This window comes from Copadichromis virginalis, linkage group LG11 (genome assembly GCF_057382275.1).
Source record: "Copadichromis virginalis isolate Kocher_CV1m ecotype Utaka linkage group LG11, C_Virginalis_male_GT1.1, whole genome shotgun sequence".
In the NCBI taxonomy this organism is placed as follows: Eukaryota; Metazoa; Chordata; class Actinopteri; order Cichliformes; family Cichlidae; genus Copadichromis; species Copadichromis virginalis.
The window spans coordinates 16455067-16480447 of NC_140628.1; the positions used below are offsets into that span (position 1 = coordinate 16455067).

Genomic DNA, 25381 nt, shown 5'->3' on the forward strand with positions numbered 1-25381 from the left:
TCCTGCACTGCTAAGAAATGTATGTCATCATCCCTGCAACATTTTTCACATATCTCCACCATAAACCAAAAATATGCTTTTGTGTGTGTGTGTGTGTGTGTGTGTGTGTGTGTGTGTGTGTGTGTGTGTGTGTGTGTGTGTGTGTGTGTGTAAGCTAGACAGGAGATTGACTTCCTTTAGAGATGAACTGCAGATGGATGTGGTCCAGATGTGGGTTCAAGACTTTTAGTCCCATTTTGTGCTGGATTCTTCCTGGTAATGCTAGCTGCGATACCCACAAATGACTAGTTTTAAATGACTTGTTTTGATTCTGGCTCAGACTGTCTGTACCCACTCATGCCTGATTCTTCTGATTGTGTATTTAACAAATTAAACATAGTCTAATGACAAGATCTGACCTCCTCCATTTTGCCATCCTGCACCCCACCCCTAAAGAATTTGGTGTTCTCTGAACGAGGTCTGGCAGAGTTTGACTGACTCCAAACTGAATCCCACTTAGGGCTAATCTATAACCAGATCTCTGACCAATCAGGGTCCGGTGTGGGCTGAGTGATATTATAGTTTTCCCTCTCTTCCTTCTCTTGTCAGAGCAGGTCATTCTCATAAGCAGGAAGAGCAGTGGGGGGTTTTGTGGCATTGTTGGGGTCTCCAATTCCCATCCTATCCCTGGTCCCATCCCTACGCCCCCCACCCATCCCTTAAACCCAGCCAGAACAATAGAGGGGGTCCATGCTGTCTGTCTCTCCTCAAGCCGCCACCCCCCCTTCTCTGATAAATAGACTGAGAAGGGATCCTGTCTGCCTACTCTATTTGCGTGAGAAGGGCCTTTTGGACAGAAAGATCCCACTGGGTCTCTGTTTATGTATGTGCGCTTTTGTGTGTGTGTGTGTGTGTGTGTGTGTGTGTGTGTGTGTGTGTGTGTGTGTGTGCGTGCGTGCATGTGTGTGTGTGTTTAGGAAGTGGCAGGTGTTTGGGTCAGTACTGTCATGTTACATTTTAGTGACCCACCCATGCTTGTGGGATTACTGGACGGGTCAGGAAAAAGAAGAGTGCAGTTCTCAGGCCCACACACTAACCAAACACACTGCAATGGAGGCTTTTGTCTTTCAGTACGATTCACTGTGGCTGCAACTGCAATCAAAAGAGACACCTGTTTTTTTAATTTATTTATTTATTATTAATATTTTGGAGTTTCTTGTGTATCACATGAAAATGGATAAAGGCCAGTACTTTTGTCCCCCCTGCCAAGAATTGTGAGAACACTACATTTTCCATTGTTTGATACCTGCTCCCACAAGTATAAAGCCAACAAGCGCTGCCTGCTCTTATGGACCCAACCATCTTCGGCTTCCTCTGTGTGTGTGTGTATAAGTGTGTGCATATTTCCCTCCCCCTCCTTCTCAAACTCTGCCTGTTTTTCTCACACCGCTCGTTAACCCCTGGGTGCTCCTGCCCACAGTGCCCCCCTCAACACACACACACACACACACACACACACACCGTCTCTAGCCCTCTCCTAAACCACAGCAGCATTCCTCACACACATACACAAACTAGGATCTACTGTCACCATGCAGCGCAGACTAAACCATCATAACCCTCGCGTAAATTACCTCCAAGTTCAAAAACGAGCAGACACGTTTCTTGCGAAAGACAAGACTTCTTGTGCAAGACTGCGTTTTTTAATCGTTGGTTCCTAAGCCACTAAACCTAACTTTAACCCCGAGCCCAACATTAATCTAACCACAACCCCTAAATCCAAGTCTTAATCCTAAAGCACTGGAGTGGATGTAAGGATGATTAGAATGTCCTTATATAAGGGGATCTTTTTTGATTTTCCCTTACATGGAAAGACATTTAGGGCCACTCAAGCAGAACCGTTCTGCACACAAAAACAAACAAGTCATTTAGAGAGTCGCAGCAGTGTTTGATCAAAGATAAGACGTTTCATTCTTTACTGCTCGGATCTGTGTGAAAGGCCGCAAATGCAACTCGTTTATATGCTTTGTCTCAGGGTAAAACTGAAGGCATTAGGGTTGGGAGAAAGATGAAGAAGCACAGTGGCGAAGGCACTATAGCCACTCGTGCAGTAGAGTTAAATTGAAACTTCTCCATCTCTTTTAACCCCACTCCCTACTGTCCACTCTCCCTGCCTTCTTCATCCTCTTCCTCTGCACTCTCCTCAGTCTCGCCCGCAGCCCCGCGCGACCTCTGCAATCTCTCTGAAGTGTAATTAGACCAGCGACCTCAAAGTTGGCCACCAGTCTTCCACCCTGTCACACTTTCTGATGTAACCCTTTTATTTTGTGGCTTGCTGAGGCGAGATAGTCAGGCGGTTAGCGAGTTTGCGCACAGGTGCAAACACGTGGAGATGTCGCTTGCACACAATCAACGTGGGAGAGGGATAGAGTAAATTTTGTATTGATCAAGCTGTTGCATACTAAAGGGCGTCTCTGAGCCTGCACTAAGTCGCCCAAACAACAGCACAAAGACCGAGCATCACTGAGACAACAGCCAAGAAGATCTTTTTGTAATCGACTCACAAAAATCACAATTAACTAACTTATTGCTTATTTTACCAGCTAGCTATGGCAATGCGATTTATTAAAGGCCTTGTGTTTATCATGATTCCCCTTGCAGCTTTTTAGAAAGGCTGAAATTTTACTTCAGACTGGAGAGTTTCCACAAACATTATCTCAAATTTCAACATCACCCTCCTCAGCACAGTATTTAAAATGTGTTAGCGTCCAATGTTCTGCTGGAAAACGTAAAAGGTGTCCATGCCGAGGTGTTGCATTAGGTGTCTCTCAGAATATGTGGGGCGGTTTTGTGTGTGTGCTTGAATACAGTTTGTTTGGCTGCTGATTTGCTTGGTTATTTGCTTTTTCGTTACTTGCTGTGCTTTTCTTTTCAAACCTTTACCTTTGGGCAAAATCTGAAGATCACATCCTGCAAGAGTTGTCAAGAGCACATATGAGAACCAAACAGGGCATCAGATCTGTTTTTGAGTCTTTTTGTGTGTGTGTGTGTGTGTGTGTGTGTGTGTGTGTGTGTGTGTGTGTGTGTGTGTGTGTGTGTGTGTGTGTGTAATACAGGATGGGAGGGTTTCCACAGAAATCTCCTGATGGCTCTACTACAGAAATAGTGTGTGGGCTCAAACAGCCAGTTGTTGTTGTTGTGGGGTGTTCACACACTGAAATAGAGTACAAGCACACACACACACACACACACACACACACACACACACACACACACACACACACACACACACACTAAACTAACAAAACTCCAAACAAAGTAACCTCAGGGCAAAATTCAATTACTTCCCTTGGAAAAACTGCTACGTAGAATACAAAAAAAGTTTAAAGACATAGTTGTATGTGGATTTGCGAATAAGAGCGTAGAATAAAAGTAATGCCATGCTCACTTTTTTTTGCTTTTGTGGATGGGAGCGTCGCAGGTAATTATTATAGCTATCATATAGCTTGTTTTAATGGTATATGACAAAAATATCAGGCATAATAAAGTCATGGCTAGCTTGCTGAATTAATGCCCACTGACATGGTGCATAACTGTTGTTTCTAACAATGTCAGAGTTACACTATAGTGGAAGTAAGATTCTCAATAATTGCACCAGACTACAGTCTACGCACATTTCACACAGGAACTTCACTTATTTTTGGTCAGTTCAGTTATACAGCTTTGAATGTTAGGTGATAGGCAAACATAGCAGAGCACACTGGCGTAGCATTTCTATCCATCTGTGTGTGTGTGCGTCAGCTGCTTAAACTTAAAAGTAAATGTAAAGCTGTCAAACAATAATAATATATAGGTAAATATATAGCTGATACATTTAAATAACTGAGTAGTCAAATGTGCATGAAAACACTTTGTTGTGTGTACTGCTAAGTTAAAGCTAAGCTACATTAATAACCGAACCCAAGCCCACACAAGTTTCACATTCTTTTGAAACACTTAACCTGTTCCACAGATATGAAGTCACTGCCAGCAGATCATTAGCTTAATTAGCGCTCCTTCTTTTAGCCGATACCTTGAACTTCTGATTGTTTTTGGCCTAGTAGGTAAGTGGCACTTCCCCTTTATAAACCCACGAGGACTAAATATTCAAAGACACCGTGAAGAAAACAAGTTCATAAGCATTACTTTCTATAATGAAGATTTCTAATATAGCACACAAAAAAGAAAAAAGCCAGACAAAGACAAAGGTCAGGTAATGATGCCCACATTTGCAGTGTTTAACTTAATTTATCTCTGTGTAAATACCTGTCCAAATTATTAGAGAAAACTAGAGCTTACTGAGTAGTTTCTGATGCACTATTTTTCTAGAGGTACTTATCCTCGCAAACCTCTCAGATGAGGGGGAAACCACTACTTAGCACAGCCATACAAATGTAGAGCTACAACTTGGCCAGTCACCCATTTGCTCACTGAGTAATGATGTAGCTCACACAGAAGTACCTTTAACCTGCATTACATCTGAAGGCCACCAGATGGTGATAGTTGTGATTGCAAAAAGACTTCAGCTCTATAAAAGTCTATGGGGAAACAGATTTCTGACTTAGCCCTCGTAAACATTTTACTGTTTAATTTATGGGCTCAGTTACTCATTTTGGGTCGTATTGGATAAACAATAGAGTCTATTTTGTAATCTATTTTTCAAAATAGAGGATTATCTGTGGTATGAAACCACACTGAAACTCACTGGCTAACAACTGGTCAGAGGTCTTTAACCAAGTAGGTTTAGAGTCAGACCCGCCCCTCCTCATCACATCTGGGGGGTAATTTGGCTCTCAGGATGACAACAATGGAAACGGTCGGGGGTGTTAAAAGGGCACTTCAAAAACAAATAGGTAATGTCACAGCAGTTACAGTCATCTTTTACACAGACTGTGCTACTTGTATTGTTAGTAAACCACAATAATTTAAAGAACAGACATGGTTTGCCATCTTCAAAATGAAAATTTGCAGTAAATAACTGAAAACAAATTTGTTTTTTTGTTTGTTAACCTGTAAAATTTGAAATTTGAGAAAACATAACAAGTTTAAATTTAGGACTGGTTTGTTTGTTTTTTTGTTTCCATGCTGTAAGAGTGCGTTTAAAAGAACAAAGAGACAATTTGCAGCGACGTAGCAACATTAGCTAGGAAGCTAAGCTAAGCAAATTTTCTTAGTTTGGAAGCTAAGCTAATTTGCTGGTGCTAGATTAACATTTACTGCACAGACAAGAGAGGTGTATCAGTATACTTTTCTATTTCTTTCCTAAGCTAACACGTTTTTAGCATACAAAGCAAATGTCTATAAAATCACTGACCTAGAAACATAGTGGGCCTTGGGGGATTATTACAGTGGGAATATGAAAGTGACACCACCGCAAATATAAGATTCCACAAAGTTCACTGAGGTTACTGTAAACTTATTATTGACCATTATGAGGAATATTCCGGGAGTTGTTTATGTGTCCGTGTGTGTGCACGTGTGTGTGTGCACGTGTGTGTGTGCACTGACTGTAACATCTGCCCAGGATTTCATAGCCAAAAATAATTTTGAAAAAAAGAAGCAACAAGCAGGAATTGGGGATGCAAGATGAGAATAACAAACATTGTTAGTCTTTCATGTGGGACAGAGTTTTTCTAAAGAGCGCACTAAAGCTACATGCCATATTTCAGGCTGTGCACAGGCTGACAGGCATTACTGTTAGTGTGAGCTTATGTGGCTAGGTAGTTGTGATTGATGGCTGTATAAAAAGAACTGGAGATCCCATCTGGGTCACGTCTTATCAGGCTGACTGATTCACATTGATGAACTCATGCTGGCTTGTTAACCCGCCCAGTGGAAAAACCCTAAACCAATACAGAGGAAAACAAAGCAGCATCAGAAACAAGAGAGGGAGATAGATGCATGTCAGGGAGAGTAGAAAAGGCTGAGCAAATAATGAGAAGGAGGGCAGCAGAGGGAAGATAAGTGGTAAATAGTGATGTAAAGTCATGGCAGGAGATGGATTAGGATAATAAGAGCTGACTGAGAGGAGCGAGAAGGGAAGATGTGGGAGATCGAGGTAGAAAGAGAGAGTGTGAGAGCTGCAGCGTTGGAGCTGCACACTGCAGATGTCCATTTTACAGGCGTATGCAATATTTTTAGGAATTTGGACTGCAAATCACCACTGTCTGTTGAGAAGATTGGTAAGAGAAAAAAAAACTTTTAGCTCATTAGTACTGCATTTTCTCCCTTTTTTTTTGCTTGTAATCAAATTCTTCAGGAGAGCAGAGTCCAAACACCAATACCAGACATCACAGCGATTATTTGCAGAGTAACCACAGCACAGGAAATTGGCTAGAATGCACTGTCTCTTAACATTCATCCAACAGTCCTACAGAGACAATCTGCTAGTATAGTTACACTGTAACAACCCCCTCCCCTCTTCCTCCAACCAAGCTGTGCAGCTCAAATGTGGATGTGTGCGTGTGAACATGCATGTCTGTTTGTCACGTTTCATATACCTGCATGAGCTCTTAAACACAGGAAATTTTCTTACTTTGTTTTGATATATTTTACTTGAAAAATATTAAATCAAACAGGCAACAACAACAAAAAATCTCCCACTACAGATTTCTAATGTTTGTACATAACAGTGAAAAAAGAGATCTAAATCTGCTACTATATATACTGATGGAACATCTGTCTTCAGAGGTTTAACTGAACAAGCTTGTTTCAAAGAAGCAGCAGCCAAAAGTCACATTTGACAAGTTTTCTTGCAAAACATGACAAAAAAAGGAAGATGAACAACACCTGCGTAGGTGACACACAAAAACTCCAAAACATGAAAAACCTGTGAATGACTAAGTAAATTACATCCAAGACACTTCAAGTGTTTCTAACAGATGAATATACATATGACAAAACAGGGAGGAAAACACTCCATATGCATCTAAATCAGCCCACAATGTCAGTTTATTTTCCCTCCAGATGCAGGTGGGCCTAAGAAAACCAGATCACTTCATTCTACTGGCAAACAAGCAGAATTATGCAAGCTGCCTGTTTGCAATAAAACTCCATGCCACAAACTGATCTGCACCAGTTGCACTGTTTACATAGTGGTGGGTTTACCATATTGACATGTAGAAGCAAGCAGAACGTATACTGGCATGAACGTCAGGCTGCCACCCTGTCTAGTAATAGGTTATGTGATAACAAATAAGTTGATGATAACAAATTGCTGTATTCAAGTATCTTGTACATGCAGTGTATGAGTTTGTGAAACTATAACAAAATCTCTAATACTTCTGAAACACTAGGTTTTCAGACTTTTTGAACAACAGTTTTAGTAATGAAATAATTTTTGTAGTTCTTATATTTTCCTGTTATTTATTATTGCTAAATAAAAACTGAAGCTTTCAGTAGAAAAATCATTCAGTGGTACTTTTCATTTGTAAGGTCTGTAGTATACAATATTAAATTCCTTGAGGTGATAGCTGCTGGGCATCAGCGCTATATTATTAAAACAGTTGAATTTTATATATTTAGCACCTCACTGACTGATGATAAACATGGTTTATCATAGTACTTTGATTCAGATTGAAACATGATGGCAACAAAGGTATATAACAACTATAAAGAGTAGCCTACTTGCCCACATAACCTTTGCTCTGTACAATCACACACAGTTCCATCATTAAGTTAGCTTGACATCTCTAGTTTGTAGAAATACCTTTTTTGGCTAACGTTTGTGTTCCAAGATAAACTCTACACAATGACTTTCCATTAACTTTTATTGACGTTCGAGTATTTATTGAGATAATACTTTCATGAGCATAACCTGTACTAAATGTGATTTTCATTGAGCACCAAATTTTAATTTGTTAGCAAATGTAAACATGTTAAGATGCTAAATCTGGAAGCTTAGCATGTGTTACCTCTTTTAAAAATCACAAAGAGCATGCTGTTACTCTAGCTATTGATATGCTACCATGCTTCTGGTAGCTTACCTCAAAGCAACTTTGGGGCTAATTATGGCCTCAAAGAGTAATAGTGTGTTTAGACTCTTTCAGAGTCAGGCTTTGCCTTTTTCTTTAGCTGTCACAGTGTGTTCATGGAGCTACAGTAGTCTACAACAGACTTTATGAAGTTAATGAGCAGTGTTGGGTAAGTTACTTTAAATTAGTAACTTAGTTACATTACTAGTTACTTCTATCAAAAGTAACTCAGTTACCTCAAGTTATTCGTTACTTTCAAAGTAACTAGTTACTAGGGAAATTAACTTTGGTTTTATTCAGAATTCTCTTATTAATGTGTTGGTTCCCTAACTGGATACCAGCAAGGATGCCAGTCTTCTAGCTTGCTTACATGTTAGTGCTATCCTGCCACAAATGCACTGTGTCACCTAATGGCCTGAACCTAAAATGTCAGTGTAGTAGTGTGAGTGCAAGTTAATGATAAAATGAATGAAGCTAAATTAGAAATGAACAATGTTTGTTTTTGTGTCTCACTTTTTATCTGTCTGTTTTAATCTATTTCTATTGTTTCAAACCTCTATAAATGCAAACACATAATTTTGGGGTTGGTGCAACAGTGTTATAAATCTAATCTTTGTACGTAGTATCACTAGGAAGAAGCAGTGGATAACAAAACACGACATAAACTTTTGAAAGGTATATTTATTTTTATCATTGAAATGGGTAGAAAGTATACTTTTAGCAGTGCCAACACTAAACTGTACCTCAGACCATTTAGGAGCTGTAGGTATCAAAATAGTGCAAATAATTTAGTGCAAAAATGGTTCAACATAAACACAGTGAGGTTTGTCCATTCTTTGTAAACTTAACTGAAAACAGCTGAACTGCACCAACTGGAGACCTCATGTTCAGTAATGGCGGGCAAACTTAAAAGTATTTTCAGCCTCACAAAGAAAAATAAAATAATAAATATTTTTAGCCACATAAATAGTCAATATTTAACCAAAATAATATTTCCTCCAGTCAGGTCATGTAGATAAATAAAATATGATGGTAGATTTAGTGCTTCAGTGGTCTAAGATTCTAGCCTACGTCACAGCGTCACGTGCACTTTTTATGTCCAACACGGAAACTGCAGTCGTGGTGCTTTTGATTGTACTCGGAACTCGGAAATTCTGCCTTCCGAGTAGGAAGATGTAGGTAACTCCAGACTGCAGATGAGCTGCATATGTGTTTAATAGTAATTTGTTTTTGTAGAGGGCTAGCAAAACAACCGTTTTCGAGGGCGTCACCATATTGGAACCCCGACTTCTCTGACGAGGCTAACCAGAACGCCGTTTACTCGAGTGTGACATCATTCCCAGGTCCGTGTTTCAATTTCCGAGGTAAGTCGAACGCAACACACGAAGTAACGAATAACGACCCTATCTAAATCCCAGAAACGATAAACGCGTTCCTGATTTTGGCATAATAACTAGTTACCGTGCTCGTTACCACAATAATAACGCAGTTACTGTAACGCGTTACCTAATAACGCATTAGTCCCTACACTGCTAATGAGTTAGTTTATCATTCAATTCTGGACAGAACATATTGTTCCTGAAATATTATGTCTGGTGCACCAGTGGTTAAGGCATACCACACAACCACAATGGCCATGGTTCAATTCATGATCAGAGAAACTTTGTAGGATCTTTTAACTCACTGTGTTCTATACCTTTCTATTGTGTTAACTTTTTTAAAAATGTAAGATGAAAAACCTCCTGAAGGTCAAGTCAAACTGTAGAAAAAAAGGCTGTCTGGCAGCTTTGCCTGTGCTCGATCTCGATGAACTCTTTAACTTCCAGGAGATATCTGACTGAATTTGAATTAAGTTTTGTCTATCGCACCAAGATGACTGTATATTATATTAAAGAAAAACTCTAAGACAACGAAGGGTTAGAGTTATGTGCTTAGCCATAACCATTCAAGTTATGTAGTTGTAGCAATCTACCCATCAAGTCTTCTTTTCAGTGAACAATCAATTTTGTATTCTGATAATGAAAGTCTGAGAAAAAGCCCAAATTCTTAATTGTAGCAGCTTGACGCAGCTCACCACTTAATGTTGAGTCATTAAATTGGACAGGCAGCTGAGGATAATATAGGAGAAGGCAAATATTGCATCAAACAGTGATGTTTGCACAGCTTTCCCTAAAGAGATCAGAAACCTCCAGTGGGAGCTGCTTGCATTACCCAGGCCATTTAAACCAGGCAACCAGCCACCTAACCACTGCTAAAAAGCAACAGCTCACACATGAAGTGAGGGACAGAGGATTGAGGATTACACACAGTCCCCCTCTCCAAACCGCACCAGTGGACAACTTTACACAACACATTGTACTGACTGAAGATGGCAGGATGGGTTACTAAAAATGGACACAGCTAACTTCTAATAAGAAACATAAACACATGGAGGCAGACACAAAGTCTGCTGATAAACCTGCATTTGCAATAACATCAATTCAAGATAAGCAGGGCTCTACCATACAAAAAGGAAAAAAAAAAATATGGCACTGTCATAGCAACAAATATAGTTTAGGATCATATATGTGGTCGTACACGTGGACAATAATGTGGAAGCATTGGAAAGAGTCAGGGCAAGAGACTAAGAAAACTAGTTGCTTATATTTCCAGTGTGATGCAGCCTAATTAATTACGTATTTATTGTAGAATTAACCAATACCTCATGCACTGAACTGATCTAATAAGGCAGTCTAAATTAGTTCCACACATTTAGTAGCAACACTTGTTTTAAGCTGCCCATAACAATTCCATTGACGTTTGAAAATAGAAACAGAAGTTCTAAATTTGAACTTAAATTTGGCCCAAACTGATTTTTTTTGCTCATACAAGTACTCTAATTCACCCACAAAGCTCCGTAAAACCTCCTCCTTAGTTCTACCTCTCATGGCACAGAGCTTGCTGCCCAGATACTTAAATCTGAGTACACCACCTGCTTCTGGGACACAAACCAAATTTAAAAAAAATCAATATGCATTTAAAGGAGTCATATCAGTATATGTACAGCAGTAAGCCAGTACGACGTTACAGATAGCACAACTATAGCAGTGGTTTAAGGGGGAATTTACATCTCACAGTGGTCTCAGTATGATTCAGTGTAAAGTAATGCATTTACTGCATTAAAATGTTTTGGGAGTTTTTTGACCCACTTCCAGATTCTAGTTTCTAGACGAGTCCTGACCATGAGGAGTTCTGACCTTGAGTCTCCTGTTTCTGTGTTTGAGATTATGCCCGAGATTATGACTCTGTATATGGGTCAGATTTTTTGTATGATTTATTAAGGTCTTATTTTCAAGGGAAGCCCGCCTTTTGTGACCATCCTTAAGACTATTAATTAGGTGATTTTGTACAGTTGGTCAGGTATAATCCGATGGGATTAGCGGCTACGCTCTTTAAATAGAGGTCTGCAGCCAGGGATTAGATGATCGCAGCCAGTTGTATTTAAGAGCAACAGATTTTCATCTCCTCGGTTTTAGTTTTAGGGTAAAAGAGCAGAAACGGCCACTGCGCTGTTTGTTGCTATGTGCAGCATTTAAACGTGCAAATATTGAAATGAAAATCTGGGGTATTTGCTCTGCTGGCCTCATTTCTTTTTAGCAGGGAGTTTGTTAATAAATCTTTGCTATTGGGATGGGATTAGCTGGCATGGTCTAGGGCTGGGGAGGGCAGTACCAGGGGCCCTTTTACCTTCCTCCCTTCAACCATCCTCCTCACATCTGGATACAATGTAGGAACAGGGCACTGAGGCCAGGCAGATAGCTAAAGGGAGGCTGTCTGTGTGCTGAGGGATTCTTTACAAAGCGTCAAGAGTGTTGTTGCATCTGCTGCTAGTAGCTGTGGATGTTGGGGTGTTAGGGTTGTGTGTTGTGGATGGGGGGTGGGGGGAAAGGTGGGGAGGGGGTGCTAAAAAGCTCCCTATCTTTGGTCTCTTCTTTCCTGTGTAGTTGACTGCAAGGCCCGGAGCAACAGACGAACAGAGAGACAGCTGGGAACAGAGGTAAAAAGCAGACAGCAACCAGGAAACACAATGGGAGACCAAAAACAGGTTTCTGTTCTTAACAGGCTAAATGCACTGGATATGATGCTGTCAAAGATTAAATACAGTTATAACTGTGATATTACTAAATGAATACTAAAAATGAAAACCACTGAAGCTGCAGATTTTTTTAATCTACACAAAGTTTTTCCCAAATTCTCACACAAAGGCAACTTTGCCACCGACTGTCCAGAATGATGTGTGTGATGTTAGTAGGAGGTAATGTTGCCTCCAGCTAATAGCCTCAAACACTCAAGCAGGCTCAGTAGCTGATTAAGTCAGATCACTTCTTTCAATTTTCATACATCCATTTCTTTCTTTCTTTTTCATATTGTCAGATTTGTAGTCTTTAGTCCCAACTGATGCTAACTCAAGTGGCAGCACCTGAGGATATTTGTTAGACTTCTCATTGTTCCCTTGGGAGACAAAAAAAAAATCTTTTAGTAACTTTTTTTCCTCTTGAAAGCGAACTTTACTTTTAATATTACATAATAGTTTGATCTAAGAAATAGACAAACATAGGCAAAGAGCTCAACTAGTCTCTACATCTTCAGCTGGTCTCACTTGAAAGAGCACACAATGCAACGTATGTCACTCCCAGTCATAACAACGCTTCAGTATTTGTGCTACTTCTGACTGCAAACTATAACCTACCAGCCATATGGAACAGACACGGAAAGATAAAAAAAAGTTAAAGTGATAAGGTTGTTTTCCCTTCTCCTTCCATGTACAGGAGAATCCTCGAGAGCAGATCACAGACACGCACATGGCCTCCAATCTGCATCCAGATTGATTTCATCACGCATGCATGCTTGCAATTCACCTGGATGTCTGAGCCACATTGAGATTTCGGGTGAGCTGGCTAGTCTTTGGGCGACCCTCTTCCCCCTCACCTCTGTCCTCAGTGAACCTGACGCCTGCTTGACCCAGAGCACCTCCTGGTCCTACTTCCTCAGTGCCTCAGAGATGATGTAATCACTGTTCTATGACTGTCCCTCTTCTCCAAGAGGGCTTTAATTTTGCTATAGTTGAATAGATAGTGGTCTCAGAGTAAATATTACCAAAATTTGGATGTTTTTCTGTTTTTGTTTCTTTGCTCTTTCTTGTTATTCATTCTATTGATTCATTTTGAGAAAAAGTAAAACATGAACATTTGGGGAGTTTGTTACAGCAATTGTTGTATTTTTATGTTATATTCCCTCAGCAGGAGGCGGTTCCTCATCCATTATGATCAGCATTTGTTTGTTTGTTTTTTGTTTTTGTTTTTTTAAACAGAGTAAAGTCCATCTTTCCATCTATAACCCCCACAACCCGCACGCACACACATACAAACACAACTCACTAGAACACATCGTGGCAAGGTTAGGCTGACATCAGTGGCTAACGATCAGTTCCTCTGTGGGCTGAATGATTAGCTGCAGTAGCCTGGAGACATTTCCAGCTTGTTTCCCTAAGTTAGTCAGACATGTAACATCACTGGCCTTCAATCTGGACTAACTACATCCACTCCTCTTCCATTTTCTCTCTGATTCTGTGTCCCCCCTCCCCCCCAAAAAGACTTCTTCTAACTAATAGACGTTGCTAGCAATGTAGTAGTAAATATGGGGCACTTAAGATGGATCAAGTCAAGTGGAGAAGTAGACAGCAGACTTTAAAGTGTGTTGTATTTAAAGTTTTTTTTATATATAAGAATGGAGCGACAACAGTAGTTAATGAGGAGGTGTGTGTATGTGTAGGGACAGTGTGGCAAGAAGTAAAACAATTACTTTTAAAGTGGTTATTCATAACTTCCTCTTTTTTTATGTTTGTATTTTTAGTTCCCATAAGTGGCATTTTCTTTGTCTGTGCTGCCCAAGTGGAAGTCACCTATTCTTAACTTCTTCCCTGCATATAAGTTTTTTTGGACTGTGGTGAATTTTCCAAAGAAATCAAGCCTTAAAAAAATCTGAACCTGTACATGTAAGCAATGGGGTTCTTAAAAATTTCTGTAGGCACTTGCATCCCCATTTAGTGTGTTTATTAGACGGCAGGGAATGGGTATGTTAAAAAATGAACCTCTCTTCTTAGGAATGGGTTCACCCAACCCCCCACCCACCCTTAATGCCCTCTGGGCTGCTGTGAGTTTGGATTAAGTTTGGGTGCTGCGTCCCCTCCCTGCCGAGCCCTGTGAAACACACACAGATACCTACATGCTAAGTGACTGTGTCGTCTTGGTTTATCAAACCTTAAAAAAGGACAGACATAAAAACCAGGCCAGGCAAGGTAGAAAGAATGCAGAGATGGAGATATTTCAAAATATTCTTCAACTGATGTATGCTTACGCACAAAAGAATATTTTATAACGAGACACATATTTCAATGTAAAGTAAGTAATAAATCAGCAGTAAATGGTGTTTATGTAGCCAAATTGAAGGTCTCACTTCTTAAATTTCCTTTGTATTGCTATCTAATTAGACCGTGTATGTGAGTGGTGTGCAGGATATGTGTGTGTGTTTGTGTAAAGCAGCAGATCAATAAGGGCAGTCTACTACAGTGACATCTGGGCTGGACAAAGACTGCCGTTCCTCTCCTCTTCTCTCTCTCTCTGAATCCCCAATCATAGCCACGTGGTCCTCTGGGCTGTTTCTCTCAGCTAAGCTTATTTCTCTTCTTTAATCCAGCAGCAATCACAGCAACGATGCCAAGCTTCGGTTCATGGACGCAGGCAGAAATCTATTAACTATGATCACTATGTCAGCTCAAACCTGATAAGTGCCGCTAATGAATCCAGCGCAGTCAGCTCAGCGCTGCGTTGCTCCTGGTTGTTATTTCATTGTATCGTCAATAATGCGTAAGGCGGAAAATCAACATGAGTGACGGTGATGGACAATGTGGCTTGTAATGTGGCAAAGGAGCTTGTGTTTGAACTGAAGCAAGAGTCAGATTTTCTGCAAAAACTCTCCAACACATCCCACTCTTTGTAACTGAAGAAATCTATGCACTGACAAGACTCTGCAACACTGCTTGCATCCCTACAGGCCCAACCCTGCTGTGAGCGTCGTCCACTAATAAATGGCGGCACTGATAAATGGAGTTGATATCCAACACTGATCATCAGATCATCAGCCACTCAGCGGGGCCCACCCCTGATTTCAGTGATGGTCCCAGCCTACTCACTGCTGGTGAAAATATTATTTATTAGGGCAACTAGTAGGAGTATCAGCAATAGCGCTAATCAGACCAGGCAAACTGTCAGTGGTGGAAAACTGCAAAAATACTGGCACACACCTACACGTGTCAAAAAGGTACAATGTAGCGCAAATGTATGACACACTGGTTTAGCAGTCGATATAACAGTCCGACTGTTATATCTTTTTCTATTTAATATCTGGTTCATCCTGCGCGAGTCCTGTAGAGGTTTGGGTTCGCTAATTGAAGTTTTTAACAAGTTTTGCCTCAAGAGCAGAAGGCTAATGTTAGCATGTAGAGTTAGCAGGCTGCTAGAAAAAGAGAAGAGAAAACTTTGCCATGCTTTGTAAATGGCATGCATTTGGCTCTTGTATCAGGGCAACCAGGCTTATTAGACACACAACACACATAGCTCAGGTATGGAGATGATGTTTTAAAAATGTTTGTTTGCTAGGTTTAGTAGGATGAGCTGCCATATTTAGCTAAGGCTGCCAGCAGCAATTGCAAATGCCTGCTAACATTATTTTAGTGTACTTTCTATTTTGCACTACAAAGTATGGAAATATAGGATTTGTATTAAATTTTAAAAGCTCAAATTGACCTGTTTCAGGGGGGTGTTGTACTAATTTAGTTATTTTATTCTATTTGTTTGTTTTTTCTTTTTACCAAGAACCAAAGATCCAGCTCTTACCATCAGGTATAAAAAGCACATGCAAATACACACACGGGTTACGCTGTTGATTTCATTATTTAAAATGGAAACAAACGTATGTGTTCTTGGGGAGCTTATACCTAAGAAGAAAAGAGTAAACATATAAAAATAGATACTTTATATATAACCTGAGTAAAAAAATAAATAAATACATTGCAGTAAGAGGAACCCCTCACACTAACTACTCCTAACATCACTAAAATACTTTGGAAATGAGCAATCTCTCAATGACTAAAAATGCTACCTTGTGTCACAAACAGTTTCCATTAGACTCTCAGTGGATGTGTGCAAATGACAGTATTAAAATGTCATGAAAAATGTGGAATTTAGTTGAAAATCATTACTGTAGGTTGCACCTACACCCACCTAAACCAGCTTCAGCTAGTTTATGAAGGGAACTGTGCTCTGCCATTATTGTATCAGTAACCCTAGTAAGGATAGATATAAAGTAAGCTGTGCCAGATGTACTCTATATAAATGTGCACACTGGGTTTTTCTGGGTTTCTTTCTGGAAAAAAAAAAATCTATATATGGCTTTCAAAGGGAAGTTATTCACTCCTATTAGGGCTTGCTGTCTCAGAGGGGTTTTCCACCACTGCATTAGTAAACTTTAGGTGGGAAAAAGTGAATCCTTCCCAAGTCTGAAGATCACACTTTGCTGAATGGATGCGTACTTAATTTAAAAAAAAAAAAAAAAAAAAAAAAAAAAACACACCATTGTCTTTCTCTCCCCACCCCAACACTATGAGTAGATGACTAAAATGGCCTGTGCCTAAATCCCCTCCCTACCCCCCACCAGCTCTAACCCCTTAACCCCTCTCCTATCTTAATCCCCTGATTACTACATCATTTTATTTGGGTCTAATTTAGACAGATATCTGTCTTCACAGTTTAGTACCTGGACAATGCTGCTTGGCTTGGCACAGACTGTATTGATCCATACGGGAGGGGGTAGAGGGTGCAGGTGCAATTGGAATAAAGGGATTAACTGCACACCTGTTATCAAAAGTTTTAAGAAAACTGTGGGCACCACAGGAACAGAAGTTAGTAGAGAGGACAAAACATCCACTGGAAATGTGTAGGATGACAGCAAATGCAAAATTCCTTCTGATTATCCTAAGCAGTAAGCAATACGTTTCCCACGGAGGGCTCATTTATAATTTAATCCAGGAGCTTGGTGTTTCTAGGCTAACACAGAGAGACTGCCCTTTCAGAGTGGAAACCCCCACCATGTAGCAGGGAATCAATGCCATCACCAGAGAATAGACACTAGACCCCGTATTAAAATGATGTGGCTGTGGAGCACCAGTAAAAAGACAATAAATTGTTTGATTTTTTTCCTCTTCCATTTCTGATTCATACCAGAAAATTGTTTTTGCGTTCATCATTGCCCATCTCCAATCCAACTTCAGCATGTCACAAAGTTACTTAACCATGTAAAGGCAGATGCGTACATGTTTGCTTTCATGTAAAAAGCGCTGATATGATCTAAAACATAACAAGGAAGAGCTGAGAGAGGGAAGGGGGGCAGCAGGGCACACGGAATGACTTCAGACTATATGCCTCTGCACAAAAACATATCTGTCCTCTGATTTGATTACTTTTTTTCCTTTCATATCAATTATAGTTTCAAACCACACAACATTACCACGAACGGTTGGGACAGAGATGAGAAAGTACGGTCAAAGCAGGGTAGTAATTACAGTGGAAAATGGACTGAATGGATCGGATTTACGAATTGTGTATCCAGGACAACACAATTAGCCAGCTTTGGAACCATTCTCTGTGAATTCAGCAAGGTCTTAGATACCACCAACAGAGAATGCTCACACCCCAGTATTACAGGGAAAAAGGATTTTTACAAAGGTCTTTACTAAAAGATTTAGACACTTAAGCCATTGCCATTTTCTGAAAAAGATACTAACAGGGATTATTATTGTTGTTTTAAATCTGTGCACCCTGCTTATGAAGAGGAACATTCATGTTTCTTGCCGACTCTTTTTTTTTTTTTTTACTTCCCATCAGTTCATAAGAAAAATATACACTTTTTTTAGCCAATGATTTGCTCTTTACACTGACTATTTATGAAGTTTTTCTCTTAAGGTCTATGCTGGAAATGACTCAATGAGAGCATCAACAATGAAGTGGAACAATAAAGCTCGAGGCCAGACAGACAAAACACTGAGCTAAAAAGTCACAATAGATCATGCACATTATATCACTACAAGCAGAACTTTCCCACTGAACATTATCAGTTCATCCTTTCTTAATGTCTATATCCTAGAGCAGCTTTAATACTGATTGTTGAGCAAGAGACAGTTAGGCAAATCATAAGTTTTACCCCATGTCCAGTTCTGAAAATCAACTATAAACAAGAGTCTGTATAGTGTTTAACCCCCCTCCAGTGTGGTGAAGGTAAATGACTCTGTACATGGTGAAAAGGCACAAGGCAGTAATGAGTAATGAAAACAGCCGAGTTAGTGCTGCCATTCAGTAAAGGGCCTGCTGCTGTGGAATGTGAGGCGCCATTCATTCACATGGGTTAAAAATGCATTTCTGCCACCACAAAGCCCTGCCTTGTCCTCATTGTTTCTCGCCACACCAATAAAACACTTCTACACTCTGAAGGGACAATACAAACCCCCACTCCAAAAAAAAAAAAAAAAAAAATTAATTGCTAATTTTACTCCCACAGATACAGGAAGAACAGGAGGGGAGGAGTTAGGGGCTGGATGAACTTTACAAATTTAAAAAAAAGTGTCAGGGTAAGATAAAAAGTCAAGGTATGGCTCAGAGTTTGATCTTGATAAGCACAGGGATGGAAAACTGAGTGCACAAACTACGTGCGACAGACAGGCAGTTCTACTGAAGATATACGCAGCACTTCTTCGGTTTATGCAAAGACACGCAGGTGGAAGGCAATCAAACACAAAGGCTTCACTCGAGCCATGCATAAGCTCTCCGGGGACTTGTTTGTGAATGTGAGGCATCTGTGCTTTCCAAAAAGTTCTCAACTCCCTGAACATGACTTACATTTGTATTACGGTAGTCAAGTGATGAACCGTCATAATTCACATTTAAACACAGGTCATGTTCCTCTTTCACTCTGCTGCGATGGTCAACAAGTGACGTCACTGCTTATTTACTTCTATGACATAACCTTCTAAGAAAAAATAATACCCCCAACGCTGAACTCGTCAGCTAATCCTGTTTACAGCTTTTCCTTCACTCTTGGATTAAGAAAAGGAAAAAAACTAAACAAACGAAAAAAAAAATCAATTAAACATTCAGAAAAACTACTTTTTTCCCCAAACACCCCCCTCCATAACTGACTAAATCTGTTTGCCTATCACACCTATTCTTGTTAGTATCCATGAGACTCAGATCACACGTAACTGCTATTTATTATCTAACAGTCAATTTGGGGAAGTTAGATCATTTATTGTTGTTGTGCCGTGCTGCAGGGTGTTATATTTGCTGGCACGAGCACAGGGCGAGAGTCGCAGGCCTAGAAATATTTAACATAATGTCTGAAATCTAACATGGGGGAGACAATGTAATCCTGTCTGCAAAACAACACACTCTGCCTCTCTTCCTCCCTCCTCCCTTGTTCGCTCCCTCCGCTCTCTACTTCTTTCTCTTTCTGTATGTGTTTGTGTCTGTGACCCTTACACAGAAGAAAAATGCTGTATCTTTCAACAGCTACAGGGGAAAACAGTATGCCACAGAAAGTCAATCTCAAAGAAAATAGACAAGAGAAAACTGGCAGCTGAGAGTCCCGTGCACAATTAGAAACAAAGCCGTTGTAGCGGGGGACAGTGAAGGGAACACAACCCTTTTGCCAAAATTTTCTTACTTGTAGGGAACAGCTGAATATCACAGTATTTGGTGTATACGCATGTGTGTGTGTGTGTGGAAACTCCACTCGATACAAAGCCACCATTATTTAGGCTCCTATTTGAAGTCAAACTTCCTACACCAGCAGATAAAGAGAACAGCTACCCCCCTCCTCCCTCCCTGTGTGTTTTTTCATCATCTGTATTGCTCAAACTACAAAGCAGGAAGGTGAGCCTGTTTTGGCACATGTGCACACTGCCATGCATGCGCACACTTTCTCCTCTATCTCTACTGCAAACTATGCTTTTACATAACTGTCTCCAGTGACAACTTTCTTTACAACCCCTTATAATATAATATATTATAATATATATAATATAACCCCTTATAGTACGTTTTATGATATAGTTCTAATATCCCCGTGAAGCTCCTTTGGGATGTCAGTTTTGCCTACTATTTGCATAGCACCATTCCTAAGTGTATCACAGGATTATGTTGGCTTCTACTTCTTCTTTTTGTTGTTGTTGCTTTTCCTAGCCACAAGGTTCCACTTATCAGTCAAACATTCCCCAAAATGACCCTTATCTCCACTGTAGCACATGCCGTTTTTTTTTTTTACTGACCTTCTCTTAGTCACTTCTCTCTCGCCTCTCACTTAAAGGAAATGACAAGGTTTCAAACTAAAGAATGTGTAACAGCCAAAGATTGCAGGAGCACCAGCAGCTGCTGCAGTAGTAGCAGCAGCAGTAGTAGTAGCAAGACCAGCCAGCACGAACACACCCTCTAAATTACAAACAGTAATAATTATGTGAACTCACTTCCTCACCAGTTAAAACAACGCTGAGCAGCTCAAACAGTCGGAGAAAGAAAGGGGGCGGGGGGTGCAGGTTTCCTAAAGCGTCCAAGAGTCCAGATCCAGCAGAGATACAGAGGAGACCCCGCTGTGTGAGCCAGTGCGGCGACTGACAACAGCAGCCCGCTGATCAACTTCGCCACAATCCTGCACGATTACTATTATTATTATTATTATCTCGGCCGAATTCCTGTCTCCTTGTGTTGTAGCTACCACAGTACAGGTTCCTCTCTCTGCTTCTTTCTCTCTGTCTGTCTTGTCTCTTGTCGTTTCGCTGCTGTTGATGCTTTTAGGTGTTGTCGGATATGTCATGACTCAGGGATAAAGTGACACACGGTTGGAATTATGTAGTAAATTTAGCAGCGACGTAAACAAATACTACTGTATGTTGAATACGGCTCTAAAAGATAGTGTACATTATGGCGTGTGTTGTTAGAGGTGCTAGCCAGTTAAATGGTAATTATTTTTGCTTAGGCATTTATATAGTTTCTGTATTTTCTGGTTTCTCTCATCTGCTCGTCTTTTGAGTCAATAACTTTTGTACACAGAATGATCAGATAACGTTGGAAGACGTCACTTTGCGGATTGCATTGAGTAAGACATTTATTGAGTGATTGGAAATAAAGGTTCCGCAGGGCATTGTTGATTTAGATTAGCCTGTAGTTTTTGATGTCACTTCATTAAAATTAATAATTTCATGTATTTGTTACTTTTCACGTTGAGTCACTCCATTTCCTACAATTCGCATGCGTTTCAAGTAAAGGAAGCACACTAGGCTGGTCCGCACAGACTATCTTTTCATAAGCCATGCAACATCCCCCATGTCACAGCGAGATTCAACAAATCCTTCCTCTTTTAAAACCACCACACACTACTTTCTGATCACATTTTCTAGCATGTGAATGGCAGAGGTTATGAGAGCACCTGAACGCACCGTGCATGGAAAGAAGCCCCATCTGTGTGTGTAAGAGAGAGAGAGAGATTGTGTTTGTGAAACGGTGAGGTGCAAGATCGAAGGCGAACAAAAGCGAAGAAAAAAAGTTTGTCCTCGCTGTGTCACCAAACCTCTGCCCCCCACGCAGAGGACGCACATTCCACTCTTCGTGCTTTCACGTATGTCCATCGCTTCCTATCAGGGACACGTGAACTGGCGCCCGCATGTGTATTGGCAATTAATGATAAAGTGTACAGAGAAGTGAAGAAGACGCTCATCTCACAATGACCCCCGTGCGCAAATGTGCTCGTGTGTTATATTGGTATGAAATCCCTTTGACACTGGTGTTCTGGGCTTAGTTTTGCACACGCACATACACTCCCTCATTTTTGTATCACAGTCACCTGTATGTACACGTCACGTACACGGTTATGTGAAACAAGGCGAAACAAGCCTCAGTCATCCCAATTGTCTTGCAGTAACCCCCCCGGTTGGAGCTTAGTGCTATTGTGAACCTTTACCATAACAGCAGGCACACATCCTGTAGGTGTGTGTCATCAACTGCGGGGGGGCAAGTAGTAGCTCCTACTTACACTATCTCACACGAACTACACGATCAACCCCCCCCCCCAACACACACGCGTACGGGCACACACCCCGCATGCAGATTGTGAGAGCTTCAGCAGGCGCAGAGATTGAAAGAAGAAGAAACGCGACACACCAGAGAGCTTCCAGCGGTTTCAGATCCTCATATGTAAGGTCTAAAAGAGCCACCGGACCCCGACTGCTGCCCGGCACCTGTGCCTTGCTCAGTGGCAGTTGTGCCATGTCTATTATGTAGGACACGGCTTCCTAATATGGATATTGCCCCCACCCTTCCCTAACGTCCACCTCCACCCTCCGTGTGAATAAAACAATCTCTAAAAAAGAGAGAGAGAAACTGTTCCTCCTCCTCTTCCTCCTCTTGGATGTTTTCTGTATTGAGCCTCTGAGCTGCCTCTTTTTTTTAACACTACTCAGAAGTCTACAGCTGCCATCTGTGTTTCTGATGCTGCAATGATAGAGTTTATTATCCAAAACATTACTCAAGGAAGAGATGAGTGTGTGTGTGTGTGTGTATGTGTGTGTGTCGAGCTGATGGAAAGTTTGCCTGAGCTGAAGGATGTCGGTGGAGCATATTAACCAAGTACTCCACCTTTTATTCAAACGCGTTAGTTTGGTTTAGTCCCTTTTTTCTATCCTTCCTTTTTTTTTTTTTTTTGAAGGATCACATTAGGTATGAGGAGTCTCACAAATTCGAAGTATCATCAAACTGCTGTGACTCACTCAGTGTCTGTAAATCTGTAAAGAGTGGAGAATTTATACACACTTGTACATACTTCTGGTTATGTTACATTGTGATAGCCATACACGATATATACACACACACTGTTATATATATAGAAATACATATGTATTTAAACCAACCACTACACCCTTTCTTGCATGTAACCTATTTATAAATCTAGATCAGACAATCGCATACCACCTACAACCAAATCCAAACACCGACGAGATCGCCCCTGTGTTTTTCTATGTGTCTAAAAGGCAGGGAAAGACGAGATGTGCGTACCTGCGTTATCCAAAAGAATAATCCAGGGTGACTTCAAGAAGCACAGACAATCCTAAAGGTGAAAGCATGCTCTTTGCAGTGTATGCTGAAGAGTATGATTGAGTAGGTCGAATCCATTCTGTCCCGTGAGGTGGCAAGGTTTCCTCTACGCTTTCACTCGACCATCACGCTTGTGCTTCGTTTTTGTAACACATGCATAAACTCAGCTCTTACCGTTCATATCACACAGGCTCGTGACTTAAAATAAATATGCTCGACTTCGTCTTTGGGTGAGTGTTTTGGCAATTTCCTGACACCCCTCTTCTCCAACCGAATGGTTTCTCACGCATTAAATGGAACTATCTGCTATTGTCTCATCAGCGAAAAGTTGTTGATACTGCTAAGGACTCAAAAAAGTGCGTCAGGAGTGTGAAACTGCCCAACCCAACCACTTCTTAGAAAAACGCTCAGGTTTTTGTTTTGTTTTGTTTTTTAATGCCACGACACATAAAGACACAAGGTGCCGATGAAATTTCACTCTTCTCCCGTCGAGTCTGATTATATTGACAGTTGATCCAGGATGTTGTTGAGATCTATCTAGAGTATAGAGATGATATATATATATATGATATATATATATGATATATATATATATATATATATATATATATATATATATATATATATATATATATATATATATATATATATATATATATATATATATCATATATATATATATCATATATATATATATATATATATATATATATATATATATATATATATATATATATATATATATATATATATATAAATATATATATATATATATATATATATATATATATATATATATATATATATATACATATTGCAGTAAGATAAACCAATATATATATATATATAAATATATATTGTTAACCATATGGTTAACAAAATCTGAGTAACTACATTGTGTGTTTAACCTTGAGAGAACCTCTTTCCCTTTTTTAACACAGCTGTTACATACTGTACAACGACACATAGATAATATGCTGCCAGCATATTGTCTCATTCTCTGCTTGTTAAACATTGAGTGTTTTGTTTTGTTTTACTTGTCCTTGTGGTAAAGCCAGTATAAGCCTGACACGGTAACTATACAAGCGATTTACAGACAGAATTTGCCCTCAGTTTAAAGATTTAAAACTGGTAGGATAGTCTTACAACGTGTATCTTCTTCTTCTTTTTCCTCTTGATGGAATGCATGACTATAGTCTGGTTTAAGTTAAGCAGGTTGTTAATCCTGTTACACAAACACATGCACAAACACACACACACATACACACGCATGTAGAAGAGACAAACAGAATAACACAGAGAGGTCAATACTAAAAAGTCCAATACACAGACATAGGAGAAATTCAATGACTGTCAGCGCACACACACACACACACACACACACACACACACACACACACACACACACACACACACACACACACACACACACACACACCGCTGCTAGTTCTATTTTTTTGAAATTTAGTTAAAATGAAATTGTTTGATTAATTGGCTCACTTTTTTCTCTTTGTTTTTAAACATGCCCCAAAAAATGTGAGACAGGAACGAGTAAACAGTGCCTCCCTTGCAGGACTGGAAAGTCTGGAAAAGCATGAAAAATGAATGCGATAGCCCAAAGGTGTGGAAAAGTGTGGACACGCATGCTTATTCAGTTCCAACAATTGTGATTACACTTAAAACTGTATATCAGTGTGGGACCTTTAAAAAATGCTTTTCATTAAACCACCAGAGCAAGTTTTTTTTTTTAAATTGTCCAGGCATAAACATCACAATACTATGCAAATCAACCCTACTGCTAACAAAATGCTCTGTAGCTTATTGTACTCTGAAGTCATGTGTAATAACTGTCACTCTGCTGTGTTGTTGTGGGTGTTGCGCAGAGGTCAGGCTTGTTTGCTCAGCACGACGCAGTGAGAGGGAGCCATGTTGCTGACTGCTGATATACCAGTGACTTAAGATACACAGACATCTTATCAGCGACAAGTCGTGGAATTGTAATGGCAGGCACTGCTCTTAGTATAGGCAAACCCCCAGAGCTCCATAGGGGGGGTGGTGTGCTGAGAACTTGCACACACTGACGCTGAAATCCACACATCCTTATATACATTTGACATTTGTGTATCATAAACCAGATACGCATCGCTTATTCCTCAGAAT

At 40.2% G+C, this 25381-nt stretch overlaps 1 protein-coding gene and 1 long non-coding RNA gene across 5 annotated transcripts in view; one reads left to right on the plus strand and one right to left on the minus strand.

The window, feature by feature from the left end:
* The window catches only part of LOC146698292 (zinc finger protein 516-like), a 50133-nt gene extending 26871 nt beyond the window's left edge, over nt 1-23262 (minus strand). For 2 of the 4 annotated variants that reach the window (XM_085473355.1, XM_085473353.1), the window contains exon 1: nt 20610-20978. The gene's annotated coding sequence lies outside the window, so the exon portion shown is untranslated. Of the gene's footprint in view, nt 1-20609; nt 20979-23182 lie in introns of those variants that run through there. The other 2 variants (XM_085473352.1, XM_085473354.1) reach the window with 1 other exon arrangement.
* LOC146698293 (uncharacterized) lies at nt 8147-13121 on the plus strand. The gene is made up of 4 exons (XR_014922933.1): nt 8147-8160; nt 9228-9355; nt 11975-12027; nt 12800-13121. It is a non-coding gene; the product is annotated as an uncharacterized LOC146698293 (long non-coding RNA).
* Nucleotides 23263-25381: the final 2119 nt, after the last annotated feature.